Source organism: Castanea sativa, chromosome 3, assembly GCF_040712315.1.
Source record: "Castanea sativa cultivar Marrone di Chiusa Pesio chromosome 3, ASM4071231v1".
Lineage (NCBI taxonomy): Eukaryota > Viridiplantae > Streptophyta > Magnoliopsida > Fagales > Fagaceae > Castanea > Castanea sativa.
Window position 1 is genome coordinate 41753801 of NC_134015.1, and position 27195 is coordinate 41780995.

Consider the following 27195-nt stretch of genomic DNA (forward strand, 5'->3'; position numbering starts at 1 on the left):
AATCTCACAGTGGTCCAGTTCAATATGTCTTAACTCTTAAAACATATCAACATATCAACTAGAAGTCTCCACTTCCATGATCAAGACAAATCATCTTAGTTGATGCGTTATAGTAATCGCAGATGAAATGCCCAATTTCATCATTGACTACGAACTATAAATTCTGAGTTTACAAAGAACTTGTGACTCATATCTTCTGTGACTAAATCACATAAATCACATACTATGCATTTCATGGACTATATGATAATGTCTCAATATTCATGTTACCATTATTTTAGATAATAATAGAACAACTTTACTAAAAACAACATTAAGTTATACATAATGTCATACATAGCATCATACAATAGGGTTTCCTAACAATCTCCCACTTTCCCCAAAGACTATTGTGCACTAATCTAACTTCCATTCCCTCCAAATGTGACTCGAAAGTCCTTTGAGGCAAGGCTTTAGTAAAAGGATCTGCTAGATTATTTGCACTTTCAATCTTTGCTACCACAACATTTCCACGAGCAACAATGTCTCGAATGATGTGGTACTTCCTCTCAATGTGCTTTCCTTTCTTGCGATTCCTTGGATCTTTGGATTATGCAACCGCTCCACTATTGTCGCAAAACAATGTGATGGGAACCTGGTCCATTCCCATAACGCCAAGACCAGAAAGGAATTTCTTGAGTCAAACAGCTTCCTTTGCTACTTCACAAGCAGCAACGTACTCAGCTTCCATGGTGGAGTCTGCAATACAAGATTGCTTAACACTCCTCTAACTTATGGCTCCACCTCCCAAGATGAAAACACATCCTGGAGTGGATTTTCTGAAATCTAGATCCGATTGAAAATCTGAATCTGTATAGCCAATGGGAATTAAATCCTCACACCAGTAAACAAGCATATAATCTCTCGTTCTCCTAAGATACTTGAGAATATGCTTTATAGCATTTTGCATGCAATGACGCATCTAAGGCGAAGCGCCACTGGATTTTCGCCGGGGAAATTTGGCTACAACCTCAAACACAATTAGAAAGCGTCGATCAAGACCATATCTATTCCAAAATCAAACCTCAAAGCCAAACACGTTCAAAGCCCTTAAGCTAATGCCAGTTAGTCGTTTTCAATTACCAATATCTTAAAATTACGATTTTACCAAAACAAATGACTGCCTTTGGACAAGCATTGTGAGGTGCCTAAAACCTTCCCCACACATAACCAGACTTCCGAACTCAAGACTCAAGATTTTTTTCCCATTCACATTATATTAGGAAAAATGCCCTTTTTCTTAACCTATGATCGGTAATAAAATCAAATAGAGTCAGTTGACCAATCACGCCTTAGAAAAACCCAATGATTGCTGGAGACTTCACTTACCCTTGTAATTTCCTTAAAATCGACTCATATTCAAGTCACACGCCAAAGGTATGACACACCTCCATATATCATCTCTCGCACCAAGGACAAGATAAGATGAAAGGCGAGCGAGCATCTCCGTGACGGGTGGTCGAGCAACTGCGAGGCGTCGACAAATGACATAACACGCTGTCATTTAGTAAGAGAATCACGGTTCAAATCCTCCTAATATTATTTATCAAATTATTAAAATAAAACTACTACTTATTTTAAAACCTAAATTAAAAAAATTTCATTCCAAATGACAAATATTCACATTTTTGGTTTTGTTTTGTGTTTTTGTTTTGCGTTGGTAACAGATAACTCAGTATCAATTAGTCATAACTATTCAATCTAGGCTTGTGCATATGCATAAAGTTTACTTAAATAAAATTAGAAAATAAGAAATATATTTTAAATATGATGGTATCACCATTGATATAATCTCTTGTACACCCTTTACGTTTTAAATAATATTATTTTGATATCCAAAAAAAAAATAGTACTGCTAACGTACTATTTACACATTATTGAAGTCAATTATTATTATATCATGTATTGTAAATACGAATGTTACGTCATTCCAAGGCAAACATAACTATTTTTTCCGCTACTACTAATGATTGTGACTGAAAGTAACAAAGCTATAATTTGCCAAATGCAATAGCAAGCTATGGGTGACTTCTAACACAGTAATAAGAAACGAGCCGAGATCCTTTGAACAGCTTAATGATAATTTTAATCAATTTAATCAAATATTTGCTGGATAGTTAAGCAATCAAGAGTCAAGTTTGACATTGTTCATGGACAAACATTTTCAATGTAGTGAAGAATATACACAACCACACAGAGACCTTATAGGGAAAAAAAACCCAAACTGTAAAAAAACACTACAGGATTAAGCCCAACTCAATAGGTCTCCTATTAAAGGATGGTACAATACATTATATACTCATACGACGTTCCCATACTCACAATCGGTTTAGGAACCTTAGCTCCTTGCTTTGGCTAGCTATTGCAGATGCTACTGTAGACATCAAAATTTTATGATGTATTCACATTCGTCTGATCAATCATGATCAAATATTTGCGATCCAATTAATTTCCATTTGATGATGTGTCAACAACGGACAATCAACAAATGAAATCAAGCCTCATGGCAAGCCCACGAGTTACTAAGACGCACATAGAAATGAAATGTGTCCAAGCATGTGGTTGTGTGAAATAAGAAAGCCATGTGGCAACTTCAGAATAAAAAATGCACATGGAAAGTTCTTATTAAATACATGATGAAAATTAAATTGAAGTTCAAAATTTGTAATTAAATCTCAATAAATGCTGAGTGAAAATTCCAAATCAATGACCACTGAGTCGCTATAAATATAGGCTTCTCATATGAGAAAAAAAAAAAAAAAAGATAGACACTTAGAGAGAAAAAGCCTATTGACACTCTATCAAAATAAAGTCATCTCTAAGTTCAAAAGAGCATCACTACTCCCTCAAAAGCAAGGCTCATTCCTACTTCAAATCAAAGTAAGGATTTTCCTTCATGTTCCTTTGATTTGGTACGAGATTAAGCCAACATCCCTTGCATCAAATAGAGTACATACGTTCAACTACTCGTTAAAGTAGGAGACAATAACACACGATTCAAGATCAAGTTTCATAGTCCTTCAAATTGTAAGGCTTCTTAGAGATCGAATCAAAGGAGTTTTGATAGGCCAAATACGTATTGACCCCTTGTGATGGATTAATTGATTAATTAGCCAAGTTCAATTAATTAACCAATTTAACATGCCAAGCGTGGTAGCACAAACAAATCACCAATAAACTAAAGTATGCAGCGAAAAATAAATGACATGATGATTTGTTTACGAATGGGGAAAACCTATACGGCAAAAACCCCACCGGGTGAATTTGAGGTCACCACTCCCGAAATTCCACTATTATCACAACAAGCAGTTACAAGTAAAGGAATCTCAAGTACCTTACCAACCTACAGTTGAACCCTTACCCCAATACCCAATTGGACTTGTTCTATAGTGACAATTTCTCCTTTCAATGCACGGCTCCCAAGTACGTGACTAACCAAATGCGCGGATCTCAGTACGCGACTTCAATAACCAACTAGAGAAGATTGTTGGCTGCAAAGTTCTTGAATTCATCCACACAATGAAGATCAAGAAGATGCTTGGTTACAAAACCCTACGGTGCAAAGACACAACAACTTCTTCACAAAAGAGATGAACTAGGGCAAGAACTTCGTCTCAAGTTACAATTTGCATGAACAAGGATTTCTCAATGCTTGTGCAACTTGCCACACTTCGACGGCCCTTAGAATAATCCTTTTATATGTCTATGGTTAGGAGAAAAGAAGGCCCAAAGACACATCCACGGATTAGAATCAAAACAGAACTAGGAATCTGTTTTTCTTAAATTTCGATAGCTACAGGTGTCGAGGTGCTGTCGAGCAGCTATCGTGCCTCGGGGCTAGAACAGCTTTTTAAAACTCGATAGATGTAGCTATCGAACCAGCTGTCGAGCTTTAATGAAGAGTACTTCTCAACTTGTTTCTTGGACAGACTTACATGGCTTTAACACTTGATCTTGAAACCTTTTTTCTTGAAGCATTAACCTCATCCAAAATCTACCCAATTACAAGTAAAGTGCGTTTTTACAAAGGATTAGCCAATTACATAAATAATGAATGACATATGTTCTAAACAAGTGAAACACATATGTCCTAACAATCTTCCCCTTTGGCAATCCATGACAAAACCACAACCAACAAATGAACATATGAGAGAAGTCATAAATCACTCAACTTATATTCACTTATGGAATACAATAAAATCTATCCTAACACAAACTCTTGAAAAACTTTGCAAGAAGAGAGTTTATGACAAGTAGACTTTGACAACCTGTATTTCTGAAACACTTTAAACAAAACTCATCAAGGCATCTTAGTGTGAAACAGAAATAATAGATTGCATACAAAATAAAGAAACATGTGTATAAAGAAAGAAAAGAAACAACACATGTAGAGATAGGTGAAAGAAACATACATCACATATATATAATAAAAATGAGCACAATGTATGTAATAATGGTCACAAGACCTAGGTACAAGAAGAAAATGTATCTAAAGTAGAGAAAAGAAAAAGATACAAGTAATCCTCACTACATCCCTCAGCACTCAACACTCCCCCTATCAAAATGTCCCTATACAAGCTCTCCTCCTAAGTATGACAACTCTCATAACCCAAAACTGCTCCCCCTTTTTGTCACGAGTGACAAAGGGTAGAGTGTCAAGTAGACATCTCATCGGTAGAGCTAGCATCTCCATCATCATCACCAGCCGAAGCATCATCGTCATCACCATCATCATCCCCAGACATAGAAGGCACAGGAGGTGGTGGAGGAGAAACCTTGGGAGCAAAGCCGCCCATGGTCGCCTGTCGCCTAGTAATGCGACCAACACGAACATTCACCTAATACAACTCTGTAGAGAGCGTATCCAGGCGAGCATCCATGCGCTGAAACTGCGTCATGATATCTCCTAGTGACACATCGCTCGTAGAAGAGGAGGGAGCAAATGAAGCACGAGCAAATCTGGATGGAGCGGAACGGGAGGAAGGAGCTGCCGAACCTGTCTGACGCAACCAAAACTGTGCGTCACTACGTTTTACGGTAGCGGCATCTATGGCAACCATGACAGAAAAAGGGTCGGAGACAGGAAAAGGGATAGAAAAATGGCGTAAAATTCTCATGATAGCGGAAGGAAAGATGAGCTTATCACTGGTAGCCGTATCCTTATACACATCTAAGATGGAAAAGATGAAATGTGAAGGAAAATCAATGGTAAGATCCTCAATAAGAGACAACAGAAAATGAGCACGAGGCTCTGTGATAGAGTTATAGTGAGAGAGAGGATGCAAGATAAAATTCATTACCATGTTTAAGAAACGAGGACCTTTAGCAAAAGGTCGACATGACGTAAACTGGCGCTCACCCCAATCAGAAGGGCTCTCACAAAAGCATAAATCATCTCGTCTTTGGACACAGTCCTTAGATGCTCACAACCAGTGTAGTCAGGATGCGCAACCCTCGGAACATGGAGCACATCAGATACCAACTCCGGTGTGACAACTATGTGCGTACCTCGAACGCGAGTGAGAAAGAGAGGTACTGATTAATCGAATTCATGCATGTTGGAGTAAAACTCCTGAATCAGCACAGAAGGACAAGTGACCGGGATGTCACACAGTGACTCCCATTCCCGTTTGTGAAAGACATCGGGAAGGTCAGTGTCGACAAAGTCTGCCAGAACAACGTGGCGTTCCAAATGAACACCTCGTTTAGGGAAGTTTTCCAAGAAGTCCTGATAGGCTTTCTCATTACGGAACTGAATAGAGATAGGAGTGGAATCAGAAGATGAAGAGGCCCTAGAACGAAGAGGGTTCTGGGTCGGAATAGACTTACGTTTTGGTGTCATAGACACTACTAATGCAAACAGAAAGAGAGGGGGGAGAAAGAAACACTCAAAAAAGTTCCAACATGCTTCAAATATAACAAGAATATTGAAAAGATAGAACGTATGCATGGGGAATGCATGAACATGTGACATGTTATATGAAAAACATCATGGGCTCAGCCCAATCCAATCCTACCAGCACACAAACATATTTCACACATCTAAATGCATGAGAATACTGTTAGAATGCGAATGTGATGCAATGTAAAGGGTGAAAATTTTTTTTCCTTCCAAGTTTGGGGTAGAGTGTCATTTCCTCAAACCTCAAGGAAGGGGAATGTAATTACTTCTATATTATTATTGTTGTTGTTGTTGTTGTTAATAATTGATTTTTCATTTTCTTTAAAGTTAATAAAAACCTTACATATACCTTTTTATTTATTTATAGAATATACATTTTTTTTAAAGATGAGTATTATATTAAGCAAATTTAACACACTACAACAAAGTTAGAAGAATATGGTTCACCTTAAAAAATATTAATGAAATCCACAAAAAATATTAAAATGATATATTTGTAAAGATAAAAAGATTTGAAAAAATAAGTGTAAAAATATTTTTTTTTTGAAAAAAAAAAAGACAATGCTTGAAGTAATTGTTAATTTTTATATATTACACTTCATTGCACAATATTTATATTTCCACGCCTCGCGCAAGTCTGCTACTAGTTTCCTATAAAAATTGAATGATTCTACAAGTCTTCTATTGGGAATAAATTCTAATCTTAGGTTGCTAAATGCAAATGTAGTAGAAACATGGTGAGAGAAAATAATGATTTCTGCTCATGCCGGTTAGTGATATGGATACATTCTACACTGTTTTCGTATTTCTGCCATAACTTGTTACACAAATGTCCAAGAGTAGAAAATCTTCAACCTTTTAGCTTAACACAAATAAAAAAAAAAAAAAAAATTGGAGGCCAAAAGTGGGCCGGAAGCTGACGGCAGATGCAATTCCAAAAATCACAAATTTTACATCTTAAATTTGTGGGGTTTTCTCTTTAGCCTTGGAGGAGGTTGACACAATAGAGGTGGAAAAGTCCTAGAACTTTTTTTAATATTTTTTTTCTTCTTCTTTTAGAGGTTTAGCATTCTTTTTATTGATTTCTTTTGCCTAACTACATGTGGCCAAATCTGAAGTTAGGGTTAGAAGTGAAACCTAATCCTCTAAACATGTGTTCTTAGGATTATCTATGTGCTTTCTATAGATTAATGATTGAATTTTTAGATTAATTTACTATTTGGAATCATTGCAAGTTGACAAGTCCTTAAGATTTAATATGATACACACACACACACACACACACACCCACACACACACCCACACATAGATATATATCTCTAATGCTTCAACTCTTTGATTCGTTAGGATCTTAGAGTATATTTAATGCTTAATCTCTCCTAGAACATGTCAATTAAATTACTTGTTCAATCACTCATATTCAATTTGGTTTACACATTGACACCTCGGGAGTTCGGGGAGCACTATGTACAAATCATCAACAACCTAAAGAACAATTGCCATTATAAATATGAAGATGATTTTTTTGGACTTAAAACTCTTTAGCTCTTTTACATCAAAATATTAGAAACTAGACTTTTCTATAGCTGTTTTTGGTATGAGAACTTCCGCGTTGCTTCTGAAGTGTTTAGCGGAGACCACGATCATCAATTGGATTACGGTCGAGCCAATTGGATTTGGACGTTACATGAGGATGGATTCAACTTTTATCAAATAAAATATCAAGAGAATGTGAAGAAGCATGATTGGAAAAATGAATATGAAGGCGATGAAAAGTTTGCAAATCATAATAAATAAAACAGATGATTTGTGAAGGAAGCTTAACATGTAATTTGCAACCTAGCTAAAATGTTAGTCTCATTGACATCAATGTTGGCATATATTTTCTATCATTAAAAAAAAAACGAAGTCTTTTCCTCTCATTTGATGTGAAACATACTATTGTTCAAAATTCATATTTGTTGATATTCAACCAACATCTAAGTCATAATCAACCAAGGTAAGAATAATCATGGGTTGGTACATGAACAATGACATGTTTTAGGGCTCGTCATTGTTGATAATCGATATTAGTACTAAACACTTCAAAAGTTGCATTGAAGTTCACCTACCAAAAATAGTAGTAGAAAAGTGTCATGTTTCACAAACTTGATGAGAAAGGAGAATTCCCCCTCTCCTTTGGGTTGATGAGTTTTAAGGCCAAAATCATCATCTCCTTCTGCTAGTTAATTAAAACCCTTACTTTTAGGCCCGGTCAAAATTTGAATTTGTTTCGAATTTCATTATTTCTGCATTCTTTTTCTCTTGATTATTCACAACCTGATATCTTTATCACAAATTTGTCTTTGAGCTACACAATTTTGTAGAGGTTGATGGTGGTAATGTGTCACAGTCTAGGGGGAGAAAGCGAGCAAGTTTCACGGTTGGAGAATTAAGGAGGGTAAATCTGTGGAGATTTTGTATTCTACATACTAAAAACCCATAGATGGACAATCATAGTAGTCTCTTAGTCTCTACTTTAAGAACCAAAAAACGTTTCCAATTTCAAACTTCTTAATACTAAGAAAGACCATTGAAAGTATTTGTTGATTTCATTTGTTTATAATTTGATGGTTGCAATAGAGAAGAGAGAATTTAAACCCTAAATATTTTATTTATAAATACTCAAAAGGTGGCAAAACTACAATATTGTTGGCATTGCGATTATAATAAATGTTCGTTGGTTATCATAATTATCAAATTTCTTATTTAGACAAAAAGGACTATGTCCAACTTTCTCGAGCATTGCACCAATTATAGTAATAATGATAAATATAATAATTGAAAAGGTGAGTCCAACCTCTCCTATATAGTATTTTCTTTATTTTCAATTTTACTCTACAAATGGACATGCTGCCTATACTAACTTTGGACAGTTTTCGGAGGTGATTATTTTTCTAGACTTTTCCCCCCTCTCTAACGGGAAATATTCAATTCGCTTAAACGAGAGAATGAAAAGATTTTAGGTGGCTAAGAGCTTGCCATTTAAGGCTAAGAAGTTAGGGTTATATATAGTGGTAATAATCTTATCTTATAGAATAATGGACCAAAAAAAAGACACATTATAATCCTTTAGAGTTATTAGCACAATTCAATCATAAAGTTGTTAAAAATTTATCCTTCCATGGTCAATGAAATCGATTTAATCTTAACTGGTCACCAACGGTTAACGATAAACTATAAATTAATTAGTGAAGGAGGAAGCACAAAAGCTAATAATAGTATAGAAGTTGAAGTGTAAGCAGGAGAGTTCTTAGCAACCGTGAGTAAAATTAGTTAATATCAGTTGGATAGCTTTAATGGTGATGAGCTCAGGTACTGTAGTATAAATAGCTTCAAACCAAATAGGGAAGCCATCATACCGTACAACAAATTGGCAATAGTAGGGAAACAAAGAACAATAAAATGGGGAAGAATTTGAGCATTGTAACAATTTCCTTACTACTAATGTTGGCATCCACCAGTGCCGGGCAAGTCTTTGACGTCAAATCATATGGAGGACAACCTAATGCCGATATCACCCAGGTATAAATATGTGTAGCACAATTAAATACACCTAATTAACATGAAAAGTGGGTTCTAGTTAACTTGACTAGTAAACTCTTTTAATGTCAAATAATAGTACTCGGGTTCAAACTCTGCTTACACTAAAAACTCTTCGGTGTCTTGACCAGACCATAAAACATTAACGTGAAAAATGGTTGTAATATACTGATTTTGATTTTTCATAATGTGTTTACCAGGCTTTGACAAAAGCTTGGAAAGCTGCGTGCGCAGTAGCAAGAAGTAAAGTTGTGATTTCTGGACATACAAACTAGGTGTAGTGACTTTGTTAGGTCCATGCAAAGGTGCTATTGAGTTTAACCTTCAAGGCACCCTACAGGCCCCATCAGACCTTGCCTCCTTCAACGGTAAAGGCTTCTGGGTTTCTTTTGAGCGTATCGACAGTCTCACTGTGTCAGGTGGTGGAGTTTTTGATGGCAAAGGACAAACGGCATGGCAAAAAAATAATTGTGACCAAAAGTACAACTGCAAACTGCTTCCTATCGTAAGATTTCAATCTTAATAATTAGCATTTAAATTTCCTTTATATTTATGTAGATATATACAGATGCTACAACTTTAAGAAATTTAACCATCACGAAATAATAATTCAAGCACTTATTCGTTTAATGGTGTTAAGGATATTGTCATATTATTAATAATCGGATGTAAGCTTTATATAGTGAAGTGTCACGACTCACCAAAAAAGATAATTCAAAATTTATATATGAGAAAGTCCAAATACGGAATATGGACACAACTTCTGTGCCATGACCCTAACTTGTGCAACTGTGTGTAATGGAGAAAAAGTGGTGGTTAAAGGTGATCAAAGTGATGGTTCACCAATCATACTCACATATAACATCAAGTTGTGACAAATTGTTTGGTCCAAAATGACTTTTCTATACAATATTGTTGAAGTAGTACCAACCACATTCATTGATATATATATTTGTAATTTTTTTAAATATAGTAATTCAAAGAAGCGTTAGCATTTTACTATAATATATTTAAAGGAAAATATTTTTAGGAGAATATTTAAATGAAACTATGGCGTTCATATTTGGTGTTTTGATTTGTCTAACTTGTAAACATGAACAGAATATAAGGTTCGATTTTGTCACAAATTCAATAGTCCGTGACATTCAATCGAAGGACAGCAAATTTTTCCACGTAAACGTTATGGGATGCAAGAACTTGCAAATCCAAGATGTTACCATAACTGCACCCGGAGATAGCCCCAACACCGATGGAATCCACATTGGACGTTCATCTAAGATCACCATCAGCAATGCCAAAATTGGAACAGGTGACGATTGCATCTCCATTGGTGATGGAGCCCAAGATGTTACTGCTAACCAAGTAACTTGTGGACTCGGCCATGGTATTAGCGTTGGAAGTCTTGGAAGGTACCGAATGAACGACTGTTTCGGGAATCGAGTAATTGGTGGCACCTTAAGCAGTACACGTAATGGTGTTAGAATCAAAACATGGCCTTCTTCCCCTCCTGGGAGTGCTTCAGATATGCATTTCGAAAATATTATCATGAACAATGTTGCCAATCCTATCCTCATTGATCAAGGCTACTGCCCAAACAATCAATGCTCAAACAAGGTTATCATAAACATCACAAATATATACTCTAATTTTGTTGTTAGTAGTTAAAAAAAGAAAAACAAATTACAAATACTCATATCAAATTCTCGTGTGGGTTTTTGTTTGTTTGTTTTGCTTTCAAGTCTCCCTCGAAAGTTAAGCTCGGCAATGTTAGCTTCAAGAACATTAGAGGCACTTCTTCAACAAAGGAAGCCGTGAAGCTTATTTGCAAAAGTGTTCCATGCCAACAAGTGGCGGTTGCTGACATTGATCTCGTATACAAGGGAGCTGGAGGATCTGCTACTTCCACTTGTGTTAATGTCCAGCCCACCGTTTCGGGCAAGCAGAATCCTCCTGCCTGTACCATCAAACAATAACTAAATGCCTCCCAAGCTATTGTAACTAATGCAGAATGAGGAAACACTATTTGCAAATAGGTTATAGGAGTTCTATTCTAAGTAGAATTTCATTTACTACAGTCTATCACGTTCCCTTTTTCTCTATTTAAATGAAACTGTGGAATGTTGGATGGTAATTTTTAGAGTTGTTTGAGTTCAGCCTTTTACTAAAGGCTGTTGTGATCTGGAGTGTTGTTGTAGATAGTATTTGTTCTGTTACTGTAGCTGGGATATTTCAAAATAAAACAAAAATAGTTATTAAACTCTTTCTAATTGTTATTATTTTTCACCAAATACATTCTTGTGTCCATGATATGGTAACATTCAATTCATCTGCATGCATGTTTTTAACGCCAAATTAACTTGCTCTCATACTCTTCGACGTCGGTAAGATATAAAACTCATAAAACGGACACCATATATTCAAATTTACGTCTCTAAATATTGTATATTTTTAATATAGATTTCTGTAACAACTAAATTTTAATCACATTTATTTTTAAAAGTATAACACATATTATTGAAGATGATTATACCCCCAACGCAAAAATTAAGATTGGAAATAAAAACCAATTACGTAAATATTTTAGTAAACTTACTTAACTTTCTTATTAAGTTGAAGCAATTTTGGACGATTAATCTGCATATTCTAACACATGATTAACAACGAAATTAAATGATGTCAAGTACCTAAATGGTTTGTTGCACTAACTATTGTCTTTTATCAATAACTAGTCGCAGACCTGCGCATTGCGCGAGATAATGTTTTTTTAGGGTGATCTTATTAAATATAATTGGGGTAATAAGTAATAACACTCTCCCATTTTGTTTATATTAATAACAAAATATTTTAAATTTATTTGAGAATCTATTTATAAATGTTTAACCATGCTTAGTAAAGACATTACTCATAACCTTAGAATTAAAATACAAATTTATAAAATACCAAAACATTTGAAATGACAAATCTCTCCATAACTCATTGGGAAAAGAAAAGGGGGGGAAAAAACAAAAGACATTACTTAATATTTTGAAATACACTTGAATTTAAAATTTAAAAATAAGAGAATTTAATTTTAAAATTAAGGACAATTTTGGAACCTACCTTAAGCACAGGCAGGTTAGTACATAATATTTTAATATTAATTTAACAAAGTTTGGTCAAACAAATGTAAAGGGTGAAAATATTTTTTCCTTCCAAGTTTGGGGTAGAGTGTCATTTCCTCAAACCTCAAAGAAGGAGAATGTAATTACTTCTATATTATTATTGTTGTTGTTGTTAATAATTGATTTTTCATTTTCTTTAAAGTTAATAAAAACCTTGCATATACCTTTTTATTTATTTATAGAAGATACATTTTTTTTTTAAGATGAGTTGTATATTAAGCAAATGTAACACACTACAACAAAGTTAGAAGAATATGGTTCACCTTAAAAAATATTAATGAAATCCACAAAAAAAATTAAAATGATATATCTGTAGAGATAAAAAGATTTAAAAAAATAAATGTAAAAATCTTTGTTTTTTTTTTGAAAATAAAAAGACAATGCTTGAAGTAATTGTTACTTTTTATATATTACACTTCATTGCAAAATATTTATATTTCCACGCCTCGCGCAAGCTGCTACTAGTTTCCTATAAAAATTGAATGATTCTACAAGTCTTCTATTGGGAATAAATTCTAATCTTAGGTTGCTAAATGCAAATGTAGTAGAAACATGGTGAGAGAACATAATGAATTGTGCTCATGCCGGTTAGTGTAATAAGCATGTGCTATGATTGTGGGCTTCCTTTATAATAGGATCATTTGTTACTCTTAGAGCAAACAAAATGACGCCCTTATCCCCACCCAAAATGTTTTCCTATAATGACAAGCTTTATCTTTTAACCTCTAAGAAATGCAATGCAATGGCCAAAGGATATGCCCCTTTAATATTGTCTCTAATAAAATAAAATAAAAAGGCGTCTGTCCCCTTTAGGTACAGGTTTATACGGAATTCAATTGTTTTCAATTTTTTATTTTCTCTGTAAGAAAGAATCATCAACCTTAACTAACCAAAAAAAAAAAAAAAAAACCATCAACATTAATTAGAGTTATAAGAAAGAACAAAAATAGGATAACATTTAACACTTAAAGAGAAAAAAAAAACAGTTTAGAAAAAATCTAAATGGCATTAACCAAGGTGGAGTTTTAAAGAACTCTTGGTTTACGTAGAATATAATAGAGAAAATAAAAATGAGACTAATACTAATTCTAGGAAACATATATAGAGAAATAGAAAAAAGGATGCTAATTAAAGAACATTGGCAATACCATCAATCTTGTTTGAAGCTTAATCATAGCTCCACTAATTTGCTGACTTTCAACTTTTGGCTAGTATATATTCAAGCGTTCTCCAATGCCGTAAAATTCCTTATTGTTTGGTTTTACTTGATTTTCGGCAAACTACCCAATTAAATTAAGTGAGAAAATGAGCACAACGATTCTAGTGTAGAAAAAAAGAAGAAGAAGAAAGAATTCCCAAAGATTAGTAATTTGGCATAAATAGAAGAACGTATAAAAAATTCATCGAAAAATTGAGAGAGAAAGACAGAGAGAGAACATTTTTTTTGAATTCCAACAAACTGTCCGATTGGATTAAGTGAGAAAATGAGCATAATGATTCAAGTGTAGGAAAAAGAAAAAGAAAAGAAAGGATTCCCAAAGATTAGTAATTTGGCATAAATAGAAGAATGTCTAAAAAATTCATCGAAAAATTCAGAGAGAGAGAGAGAAAAAACTTTTTTTGTGAGAGAAAACCATGCATAGGATGGAATAGATAGTTACAAATATATAGTAAGAGGGTGTGACTAAAAAGAGACAAAATAAAGGAAGATGAAGAGAATGAAGAAGAATATTATTTATGTAGAGGGTAGTGGGGAGATGAAAAGGTAAGGGTGGAGAAATGTTGGAAAAGGTGTAAATATTAAAATAAAATAAAAAGTAAATGTTAGAAAATATTATAGGAAAATTGGAAAGAAAATGATAATGAAGTGGACGCTAATGTGGCTTAACTGGAGCGTAACAACAATAAATGCTACGCTTCAGCTTTTAGATATATATATATATATATTTCGTAGCTCAATGATCTAGACACCGTATTTTGTCCGCCTTTGATTTGTGTGTTGGACCCTAAAAATTCCAAAAATATAATCTTTTTTTCCATGGGGCCGCAGAAGCATCCAAATTGATGTGGCACAACCCGTTCGGGCATCAAAGCACTCAAAGTGCATTTTCCAGTCAAATTGAACAAGTTGCTCGTGGTGAACCCCGGGTTGACCGAAAGTAAAAGTCGATCAAAATCATCCCAAAAAAAAACGTTTTTCATGTTTCTGTCAAATCCGAGCTACTCAGATATTTTCGTCAAATTTGACCAAGTTTGACCCGAGGTTGACTCCCAAGGGCACCGAAAATCCTAATTCTATTTCGACTGTCCGAATGGGCTGGGACCAGCGCTATTGTAAATATTATCAAATTCCCTTTCCAACGACTATTCGTGGGTTGAAATTGGATTTAAAATGGTTGAGACATCTAGAAAACCGTGAAAAGCTCTTCAGCACACTTCCCGAGGCCATAACTTTTGATCCGACTGATGGATTTTCAATTGTTTTTGTGTTCTGGACACTAGACAACCAGAAATTTCCATATACACCTAGATCAGCTCAATCCGAGTCTGGGAAGGGCTTCAAATATGCATCGGAAGCTGGACTAAGCAAAAGATCGAAACTGCCCATGTCAGTAGAGAGGCAAGCTACCCTACATGGTGCGTCGGAAGCCAAAGAGTCACTTTTCAACTATAAAAGCTTCCAGACCCCTCATTTCGTGGAAAAGAAGAAGAAGAAGAAGAAGAGTTTTGTGCAGTTTTTCTAGGTATATTCTCTCTCTCGTCTCTCTAATTTCTCTCCCAAACACCTTCAAACACCTTAGATTCTCCTTTTCTTTCTACAATCATCAAGGTGGTGTTCTTGCGCCCAATCTTCCTGTCCTAAGTTGCATACCTTGGATTTGAGGTTTAGGGGTGTGGATGTAGCTTTTTAGTTAAAATCCACACCCTTTTCTTTCTATAACTTTTTCTTGCTTAATAAAATGCTTTATTGCTTTTCCTAGCTTTATTCTTGCTTTCTAGCATGTCTTTAAAGTTTCTCTAGCATGTTTCCTTGCTTATGCCATGATTTAACGTTTTGATGTTGTTGGTCTAGCTTTCTTAGACTAGGATACGTCTAAATTTAATGTGTGTGCTTAGATCCACATGCTCTTAGGCTTCTTGCCTTGCTTATGCTTAGATCTACATGCTTTTAGGCTCCTTGCCATGTTTACGCTTAGATCTACATGCCTATGTGTTCTTTGCGGCTTAGATCCACATGCTTTTGTAGGAAAACTAGTTTTGTATATCATACAAAACATATAGCGGAAGCAACAAACAATGATCTATTTCATTCGTGATTGATAACATGCACTATGTAAATTTCAGAACTTAAGAACAAGATAGCGTACCTTAGTGTGGTGAAATTCAAAACCAAAGATTAAAGTACTCGGGAATACTTTTAATCTTCACTCCAATTCCACTTTACGCCCAAGATGTGTGGTCTCTCAATCAGTTTTCAAAGGGAGAATGAAAGTGTGTCTCACTCTCACATACACACGATTTCTTATATCACTTATAAAAATTCTATATGTTTCTCCCTTTATAACTAACTGATTATCTAATTGGACTGGCCTATTGGGCCTTTCCAATTGGGCTTTAGTGTGTGGCTTGGAGTGGGACCAAAAGGGACCAATAAGACACTAGCTCCAATGGGCCTTGGGCTTTTCAGTCAACTCTTGGCAAGTCCAAAGTTACCATTAATTATATTTAATACCACTATATAAATATAATTGCATTCTAGGCCTTATTAATAAATTATATCCCAAGACTTTATTGTACACGCAACCCCCTCATAAAATATTCGTAGCAATACAACGTCATGAATATTGACTGCCACATTGAAAATTACTACATCTTAATCCTTGAGTACCCGGTTTAATCCTTTAAAGTTATTCATTACATATTTATGAAATCCAATTTCATAAATATATACTTTAGTAATTTCTTACCAAAGTGGTTAGGCATAACTCTCTGAATAACTGAACTCATTAAACTTATTTCAAGGGAATATTTTATATCTCCATCAAGAGACTATGAATTTCATCTTGAGAATATATGTTCCATCAACACTAAATGTGGTTGCCCAACATATTGAGGTTTTGACCGTTACTTTAGATCTCACTCCTGATATATCAAAGCAACCTACACGTCATGATCAGGTCCATTATTCTCTCAGGATTAAGAGTTCATGCAAATAGAAGTCGTGAGATTTATTATTCATTTGACAGTCGTTAGGAGAATAATAAATCTCACAGTGGCCCAGTTCAATATGTCTTAACTCTTAAAACATATCAACATATCAACTAGAAGTCTCCACTTCCATGATCAAGACAAATCATCTTAGTTGATGCGTTATAATAATCGCAGATGAAATGCCCAATTTCATCATCGACTACAAACTATAAATTCTGAGTTTACAAAGAACTTGTGACTCATATCTTCTCTGACTAAATCACATAAATCACATACTATGCATCTCATGGACTATATGATAATGTCCCAATATTCATGTTACCATTATTTTAGATAATAATAGAACAACTTTATTAAAAACAACATTAAGTCATACATAGCATCATACAATAGGGTTTAAGGGCACACATCTTAACAATCTCCCACTTTTCCTAACGACTATTGTGCACTAATCTAACTCCCATTCCCTCCAAATGTGACTCGAAAGTCCTTTGAGGCAAGGCTTTAGTAAAAGGATCTGCTAGATTATTTGCACTTTCAATCTTTGCTACCACAACATCTCCACGAGCAACAATGTCTCGAATGATGTGGTACTTCCTCTCATTGTGCTTTCCTTTCTTGTGATTCCTTGGATCTTTGGATTATGCAACCGCTCCACTATTGTCGCAAAACAATGTGATGGGAACTTGGTCCATTCCCATAACACCAAGACCAGAAAGGAATTCCTTGAGTCAAACAGTTTCCTTTGCTGCTTCACAAGCAGCAACGTACTCAGCTTCCATGGTGGAGTCCGCAATACAAGATTGCTTAACACTCCTCTAACTTATGGCTCCACGTCCCAAGGTGAAAACACATCCTGGAGTGGATTTTCTGAAATCTAGATCCAATTGAAAATTTGAATCTATATAGCCAATGAGAATTAAATCCTCACACCAGTAAACAAGCATTTAATCTCTCGTTGTCTTAAGATACTTGAGAATATGCTTTATAGCATTTTGCATGCAATGACGCATCTAAGGCGAAGCGCCGTTGGATTTTCACCTTGAAAATAAGGCGAAATGCTGCCGAATTTTCGTCGGGGAAATTTGGCTACAACCTCAAACACAATTAGAAAGCGTCGATCAAGACCGTACCTATTCCAAAATCAAACCTCAGAGCCAAACACGTTCAAAGCCCCTAAGCTAATGCCAGTTAGTCGTTTTCAATTACCAATGTCTTAAAATTACGATTTTACCAAAATAAATGACTGCCTTTGGACAAGCATTGTGAGGTGCCTAAAACCTTCCCCACACATAACCAGACTTCCGAACTCAAGACTCAAGATTTTTTGCCCATTCAAATTATATTAGGAAAAATGCCCTTTTTCTTAACCTATGATCAGTAATAAAATCAAATAGAGTCAGTTGACCAATCACGCCTTAGAAAAACCCAATGATTGATGGAGACTTCACTTACCCTTGTAATTTCCTTAAAATCGACTCATATTCAAGTCACACGCCCGAGGTATGACGCACCTCCATATATCATCTCTCGCACCAAGGACAAGATAAGATGAAAGGCGAGCGAGCATCTCCGTGACGGGTGGTCGAGCAACTGCGAGGCATCGACAAATGACATAACACGCTGTCATTTAGTAAGAGAATCACGGTTCAAATCCTCCTAATATTATTTATCAAATTATAAAAATAAAACTACTACTTATTTTAAAACCTAAATTAAAAAAATTTCATTCCAAATGACAAATATTCACATTTTTGGTTTTGTTTTGTGTTTTTGTTTTGCGTTGGTAACAGATAACTCAGTATCAATTAGTCATAACTATTCAATCTAGGCTTGTGCATATGCATAAAGTTTACTTAAATAAAATTAGAAAATAAGAAATATTTTAAATATGATGGTATCCCCATTGATATAATCTCTTGTACACCGTTTACGTTTTAAATAATATTATTTTGATATCCAAAAAAAAAAAAATAGTACTGCTTACGTACTATTTACACATTATTGAAGTCAATTATTATTATATCATGTATTGTAAATACGAATGTTACGTCATTCCAAGGCAAACATAACTCTTTTTTCCACTACTACTAATGATTGTGACTGAAAGTAACAAAGCTATAATTTGCCAAATGCAATAGCAAGCTATGGGTGACTTCTAACACAGTAATAAAAAACGAGGCGAGATCCTTTGAATAGCTTAATGATAATTTTAATCAATTTAATCAAATATTAACTGGATAGTTAAGCAATCAAGAGTCAAGTTTGACATTGTTCATGGACAAACATTTTCAATGTAGTGAAGAATATACACAACCACACAGAGACCTTATAGGGAAAAAAACCCAAACTGTAAAAAACACTACAGGATTAAGCCCAACTCAATAAGTCTCCTATTAAAGGACGGTACAATACATTATATACTCATGCGATGTTCCCATACTCACAGTCGGTTTAGGAACCTTAGCTCCTTGCTTTGGCTAGCTATTGCAGATGCTGCTGTAGACATCAAAATTTTATGATGTATTCACATTCGTCTGATCAATCATGATCAAATATCTGCGATCCAATTAATTTCCATTTGATGATGTGTCAACAACGGACAATCAACAAATGAAATCAAGCCTCATGGCAAGCCCACGAGTTACTAAGACGCACATAGAAATGAAATGTGTCCAAGCCATGTGGTTGTGTGAAATAAGAAAGCCATGTGGCAACTTCAAAATAAAAAATACACATCAAAAGTTCTTATTAAATACATGATGAAAATTAAATTGAAGTTCAAAATTTGTAATTAAATCTCAATAAATGCTAAGTGAAAATTCCAAATCAATGACCACTGAGTCGCATATAAATATAGGCTTCTCATATGAGAAAAAAAAAAAAAAAAAAAAAAAAAAGATAGACACTTAGAGAGAAAAAGCCTATCGACACTCTATCAAAATAAAGTCATCTCTAAGTTCAAAAGAGCATCACTACTCCCTCAAAAGCAAGGCTCATTCCTACTTCAAATCAAAGTAAGGATTTTCCTTCATGTTCCTTTGATTTGGTACGAGATTAAGCCAACGTCCCTCGCATCAAATAGAGTACATACGTTCAACTACTCGTTAAAGTAGGAGACAATAACACACGATTCAAGATCAAGTTTCATAGTCCTTCGGATTGTAAGGCTTCTTAGAGATCGAATCAAAGGAGTTTTGATAGGCCAAATACGTATTGACCCCTTGTGATGGATTAATTGATTAATTAGCCAAGTTCAATTAATTAACCAATTTAACATGCAAAGCGTGGTAGCACAAGCAAATCACCAAGAAACTAAAGTAGGCAGCGGAAAATAAATGACACGGTGATTTGTTTACGAATGGGGAAAACCTACACGGCAAAAATCTCACCGGGTGAATTTAAGATCACCACTCCCGAAATTCCACTATTATCACAACAAGTGGTTACAAGTAAAGGAATCTCAAGTACCTTACCAACCTACAATTGAACCCTTACCCCAATAGCCAATTGGACTTGTTCTATAGTGACAATTTCTCCTTTCAATGCACAGCTCCCAAGTACGTGACAAACCAAATGCGTGGATCCCAGTACGCGACTTCAATAACCAACTAGAGAAGATTGTTGGCTGCAAAGTTCTTCAATTCATCCACATGATGAAGATCAAGAAGATGCTTGGTTACAAAACCCTACGGTGAAAAGACACAGCAACTTCTTCATAAAAGAGATGAACTAGGGCAAGAACTTCGTCTCAAGTTACAATTTGCATGAACAAGGATTTCTCAATGCTTGTGCAACTTGCCACACTTCGACGGCCCTTAGAATAATCCTTTTATATGTGTAGGGTTAGGAGAAAAGAAAGCCCAAAGACACATCCACGGATTAGAATCAAAACAGAACTAGGAATCTGTTTATCTTAAATCTCGACAGCTACAGGTGTCGAGGTACTGTCGAGCAGCTATCGTGCCTCGAGGCTAGAACAGCTTCTTAAAGCTCGATAGATGCAACTATCGAACCAGCTATCAAGCTTTAATGAAGAGTACTTCTCAACTTGTTTCTTGGACAGACTTGCATGGCTTTAACACTTGATCTTGAAACCTTTTTTCTTGAAGCATTAACCTCATCCTAAATCTACCCAATTACAAGTAAAGTGCATTTTGACAAAGGATTAGCAAATTACATAAATAATGAATGACATATGTTCTAAACAAGTGAAACACATATGTCCTAACAATCTCCCCCTTTGGCAATCCATGACAAAACCACAACCAACAAATGAACATATGAGAGAACTCATAAATCACTCAACTCATATTCACTTATGGAATACAATAAAATCTATCCTAATACAAACTCTTGAAAAACTTTGCAAGAAGAGAGTTTATGACAAGTAGACTTTGACAACCTGTATTTCTAAAACACTTTAAACAAAACTCATCAAGGCATCTTGGTGTGAAACAGAAATAATAGATTGCATACAAAATAAAGAAACATGTGTATAAAGAAAGAAAAGAAACAACACATGTAGAGATAGGTGAAAGAAACATACATCACATATATATATATAATAAAAATGAGCACAATGTATGTAATAATGGTCACAAGACTTAGGTACAGGAAGAAAATGTATCTAAAGTAGAGAAAAGAAAAAGATACAAGTAATCCTCACTACATCCCTCAGCACTCAACACTCCCCCTATCAAAATGTCCCTATACAAGCTCTCCTCCTAAGTATGACTACTCTCATAACCCAAAACTACTCCCCCTTTTTGTCACGAGTGACAAAGGGTAGAGTGTCAAGTAGACATCTCATCGGTAGAGCTAGCATCTCCATCGTCATCACCAGCCGAAGCATCATCATCCCCAGACGTAGAAGCCACAGGAGGTGGTGGAGGAGAAACCTCGGGAGCAAAGCCGCCCATGGTCGCCTGTCGCCTAGTAATGCGACCAACACAAACATTCACCTAATACAACTCTGTAGAGAGCGCATCCAGGCGAGCATCCATGCGCTAAAACTGCGTCATGATATCTCCTAGTGACACATCACTCATAGAAGAGGAGGGAGCGAATGAAGCATAAGCAGATCTGGATGGAGCGAAACGAGAGGAAGGAGCTGCCGAACCTGTCTGACGCGACCGAAACTGTGCCTCACTACGTTTTACGGTAGCGGCATCTATGGCAACCATGACAGAAAAAGGGTCGGAGACAGGAAAAGGGATAGAAAAATGGCGTAGAATCCTCATGATAGTGGAAGGAAAGATGATCTTATCACAAGTAGCTATATCCTTATACACATCTAAGATGGAAAAGATGAAATGTGAAGGAAAGTCAATGGTAAGATCCTCAATAAGAGACAATAGAAAATGAGCACGAGGCTCTGTGATAGAGTTATAGTGAGAGAGAGGATGTAGGATAAAAGTCATTACCATGTTTAAGAAACGAGGACCTTTAGCAAAAGGTCGACATGACGTAAACTGGCGCTCACCCCAATTAGAAGGGCGCTCACAGAAAGCAGAAATCATCTCGTCTTTGGACATAGTCCTTAGATGCTCACAACCGGGGTAGTCAGGATGCGCAACCCTGGGAATATGGAGCACATCAGATACCAACTCCGGTGTGACAACTATGCGCGTACCTCGAACGCGAGTGAGAAAGAGAGGTACTGAATAATCGAATCCATGCATGTTGGAGTAAAACTCCTAAATCCGCACGGAAGGACAAGTGACCGGGATGTCACACAGTGACTCCCATTCCCGTTTGTGAAAGACATCGGGAAGGTCAGTGTCGACAAAGTCTGCCAGAACAACGTGGCGTTCCAAATGAACACCTCGTTTAGAGAAGTTTTCCAAGAAGTCCTGATAGGCTTTCTCATTACGAAACTGAATAGAGATAGGAGTGGAATCAGAAGATGAAGAGGCCCTAGAACGAAGAGGGTTCTGGGTCGGAATAGACTTACGTTTTGGTGCCATAGACACTACTAACGCAAACAGAAAGAGAGGGGGTAGAAAGAAACACTCAGAAAAGTTCCAACATGCTTCAAATATAACAAGAATATTGAAAAGATAGAACGTATGCATAGGGAATGCATGAACATGTGACATGTAATATGAAAAACATCATGGGCTCAGCCCAATCCAATCCTACCAGAACACAAACATATTTCACACATCTAAATGCATGAAAATACTGTTAGAATGCGAATGTGATGCAATGTATGGAGTTTGTAAGATCAAAACTACAAAACCCATCCCAAAAATTTCAACCAAAACCCATCAATTTTGAAAAACCCCAAAATTTTTCAAAGACCCCAAATTCTAGGTTTCAAAAACATGAAATGCATGTAGAATAAGGGATAAGAAGCTTACCAAGTGAAGAAAAACTTGAAAAAGCTTGAGGAAACCTTGAGAAAAGGATTTGAAGTGAGAGAGAGAGGTTGGGAAGGTGAAAAGACAAATCTGTCAAGAGAGAGATCGAGAGAAATGAGAACCAGATCTCACAGAACCTTTAAATAGAGCCTTAGTAAATCCCGACAGATACAGGTATCGAGAGATGTCGAGACATCTGCCAAGGTAGGTGTCGAGAAATACAACATTGACAAATCTAGCTATTGAGATGGTGTCGAGAAAAAAAAACAGGACACAAGAATAGATGCTCGATCAATCCACCAGGTGTCGAAAAGCTATCAAGAGGACAGAAGGTTTCTCGATCAATCCAGAAGGTGTCGAGAAGCTATCAAGATTGCGATAAGAAGAAGTTGAGAAGCTCAACAGACAGCCAGGAGTCAAGGAGGTATTGAGGAGGTGTCGAGCCAACTTTTCAAAACAGTTTTTCGAGAAGGGAAAAACACAACCATGAATGCAATCACGCATGCAACTCAACCAATGATCCAATCAACATATTAGACTCTCAAAAACATCTCTCAACAACAATTTTAAGCACAGGGATCTCAAAATACACACTCACACACTAAACAAGTCTAACCGATTTTATATTTCAAAAACAAGTCAAGACTGTTTATTGAGCATACATCAACACATGTAAACCTTGTGATGGCCAAATCACATTGTACCTGTACATGTATCAAGAGTAGCAAAGAATACGTGTTGTGTGTGAAAACATCGCAAGATTGCATAAGTGTCTCTATGTTATGACGATTTGAGATATGAGAAAATCACTTTAACGCACACACAATCATAACTGTTTGATGGGGACTATCACCTTTGAGGTACATCCTATAACTCCCACATCTCCTAGAAAACACGCTTGCAATCATATTTAAAGCATTTTTAATCTTTTTTCCTTTATTTTCTTTGCATATTTTCTTTTTATTAAGCATACCATGCATGGGTCTATAAAAGAGAGAAAAGAAATACCCCATTATGTTAAGCTTTTGACATTGCACTTTTGCTATGCCGAAGCATACAGATGTCATTGACATTGCACTTTTGCGATGCCGAATCATACAGATGTCATATCATGATTGGCGAGTAACAGTGGTGAGATGGTTATTTATGCCTTTCTCTTAGGATTTTTTAGTCCTACCCGTCAAAAAGAGTGATACGAGTGTTACGTTCAAGAGATCACTTAACCTTACTCATCACAAACAAAAAGCCACAACGCTCACTTGCTTAGTTGTGCATAAGAATGCTCATCTAAGCTACAAGAGATACAAAGTTTAGAAAACTTTGTTTCAATGGCCATTTTAGGGTTCACAAGAACCAATGTACACAAAACACACACTGTTTTTGTATTTTTTTTATTTTTCAATTTTATTTTTAAAAAAAAAAACTGAAAACACACAAACAAAAACATGTTAAACATGATAAAATAATGCATAAAACTAGACTGACTCAAAAACAGAAAGCAAAACACACAAGTAATGCAAAACAAAAACAAGAAGGGGAGAGAGAGAAAAAGTGAATAAATCACTTGGAACCATTTTCCTTCCACACCTTGGAAGAACCTTTCCTCTTAGCGAACCCTTGAACTAGTGATGAGGGGGAAGGATTGAAACCGTTCAAGTTCGAAAGGAACATTAGAGCTTTGAGAAGATCTCCAAGAAGAGCAAGAGAGGTTTGAAGCTGATTCTGGTTCCTAGAAGCTATCATGCTATTGCTCTGTTGAGTGGCTAACCACTTATAGCAATTTGGTTGAGTATGACCGACAATACCACAATGATGACAGAGATGCTGCTTCTTCTGTTTAGGCTTTTGAGAGTTAGCCTTCTTAGTCCTAGGGTTTTTAGTGTCCTTCTTCTCAAGCTTAGGGGGTGCTCCTAAGATAGATTTACCCTTATCTAGGTTCTCACTAGCTAATTCAGTTTTAACATCATTTTTTTCAATTTTAATATTATTAGCAAGAGAAACAAAAACAATAGTACTAGCAGAAGCAATATTAGAAGAAGAGAATTCATACCCCAGTTCTGTTCAATAAGAAGCAGATTTTTAAATGCTGAGCATCTCATCCAGCTTCGCACTTGATGCCCTCTCCAATTGAGCTCTGACTTGAAACAGCTCGGCTTCAAGTTTCTTGATCTTCTCAGCCAAGAAATTGTTTTCGAATCTCAGTGCCCCAATAGTTTGATTAGCTTCATCAAACTTTGTGGAAAGTTCCTCACGGTTAAGTTCCACATCACTAATAGGCTTTGTGAATGTCATCTTGATCATCCATCTTCTCAAACTTGGCTTCCACCAATTCCTCTTCTTCATCCACATCTTCAACAATCCCTTCAGTAAGATTAATTGTGGCAGTGAAGGCATTCAAGATTCCATCATCCTCATTGTCAGAATCATCTTCAGGCTCGGTGTCGCTTAGCGTTACAGCAAGTGCCTTGGTTTTCCCAGTCGTCTTGAAATATGTTGGGCACTCCTGTTTCATATGTCCAAAGCCTTGGCACCCAAAGCACTTAGGTCCTGTAGAAACAATGTACTGACCGTCATCCCTTACATCCTTCTTCCCTTTGTCTTGGCCCTTAAATTGAGAAGAACTGGATTGCCTACGGTCCTTGTTGAAGCCTTTTCTATTAGCATTCTTCATAAACTTCTTGAATTTTCTGGTGATGTAGGACTTCATCTTAGAATCTTCATCGTCCGAAGACTCTTCTGTCTCACTGCTTTTGGCCTTCAGTGCCATACTCTTGCTCTTGATCGTCTTTCCGATTCTAGACAAACCTAACTCATAGGTCTGTAGATTTCCAACCAGCTCTGTCAAAGGAATTTTATCAATATCCTTTGATTCCTCAATCGCAGTGATCTTGGCATGGAATCTTTCGGGCAGAGATCTGAGCACTTTTCTCACAATCTTGGGTTCTGGGATAATTTCCCCAAGATTAAAGGCAGAGTTCACTATGTCTTTGAGTTTTCATAGAACTCATCAAATGACTCATCCTCCTCCATTTTTATCTCTTCGAAGCTGGTAGTGAGCCTCTAAAGTTTCGAGTCCTTGACAACCTTTGTTCCCTCATAGGTTGTCTGGAGGATGGTCCATGCTTCCTTTGCAGTTTTAGTAGAGGATATCTTCTTGAATTCCTCATTTGTGACTGCACTGAATAAAGCATTCAATGCCCTGCTGTTGAAATTTGCCGCCTTGATCTTTGCCTCATCCCAATTGGCCAGCGCTTCCTTTGGCTTAGTCCAACCAATCTCTACAGCTTGCCACACCTTCTCATCTAGAGACTGCAAGAAAGCTCTTATGTGTACTTTCCAGTATGCATAGTTAGTCCCATCAAATAAAGGAGGGATAATAAGAGATTGTCCTCTATCCATGACAACAAGGATCAATGGATCACACACAAGTATTAAAACCCTAATCAGAGTGTGTCCGCTCTGATACCACTTGATAGGCCAAAAATGTATTGACCACTTGTGATGGATTAATTGATTAATTAGCCAAGTTTAATTAATTAACCAAATTAACATGCAAAAGTGTGGTAGTACAAACAAATCACCAATAAACTAAAGTGCAGCAGAAAATAAATTAACACGGTGATTTGTTTACGAATGGGGAAAACCTCCAAGGCAAAAACCCCACCGGGTGATTTTAAGGTCACCACTCCCGAGAATCCACTATTATCACAACAAGCAGTTACAAGTAAAGGAATCTCAGTACCTTATACCAACCTACAGTTGAACCCTTACCCCAATACCCAATTAGACTTGTTCTGTAGTGACAATCTCTCCTTTCTAATGCACAGCTCCTAGTACGTGACTAACCAATTGCACGGATCCCAATACGCGACTTCAATCACCAACTTGAGAAAGATGTTGGCTACAAAGTTCTTCAGGTCATCCTCACAATGAA

The 27195-nt window shown here is 36.1% G+C and overlaps 1 pseudogene; it reads left to right on the forward strand.

Annotated features, from left to right (window-relative positions):
• Positions 1–9385: 9385 nt before the first annotated feature.
• On the forward strand, positions 9386–11496 carry LOC142628971 (exopolygalacturonase-like; annotated as a pseudogene).
• The last annotated feature ends 15699 nt before the right edge of the window (positions 11497–27195 follow it).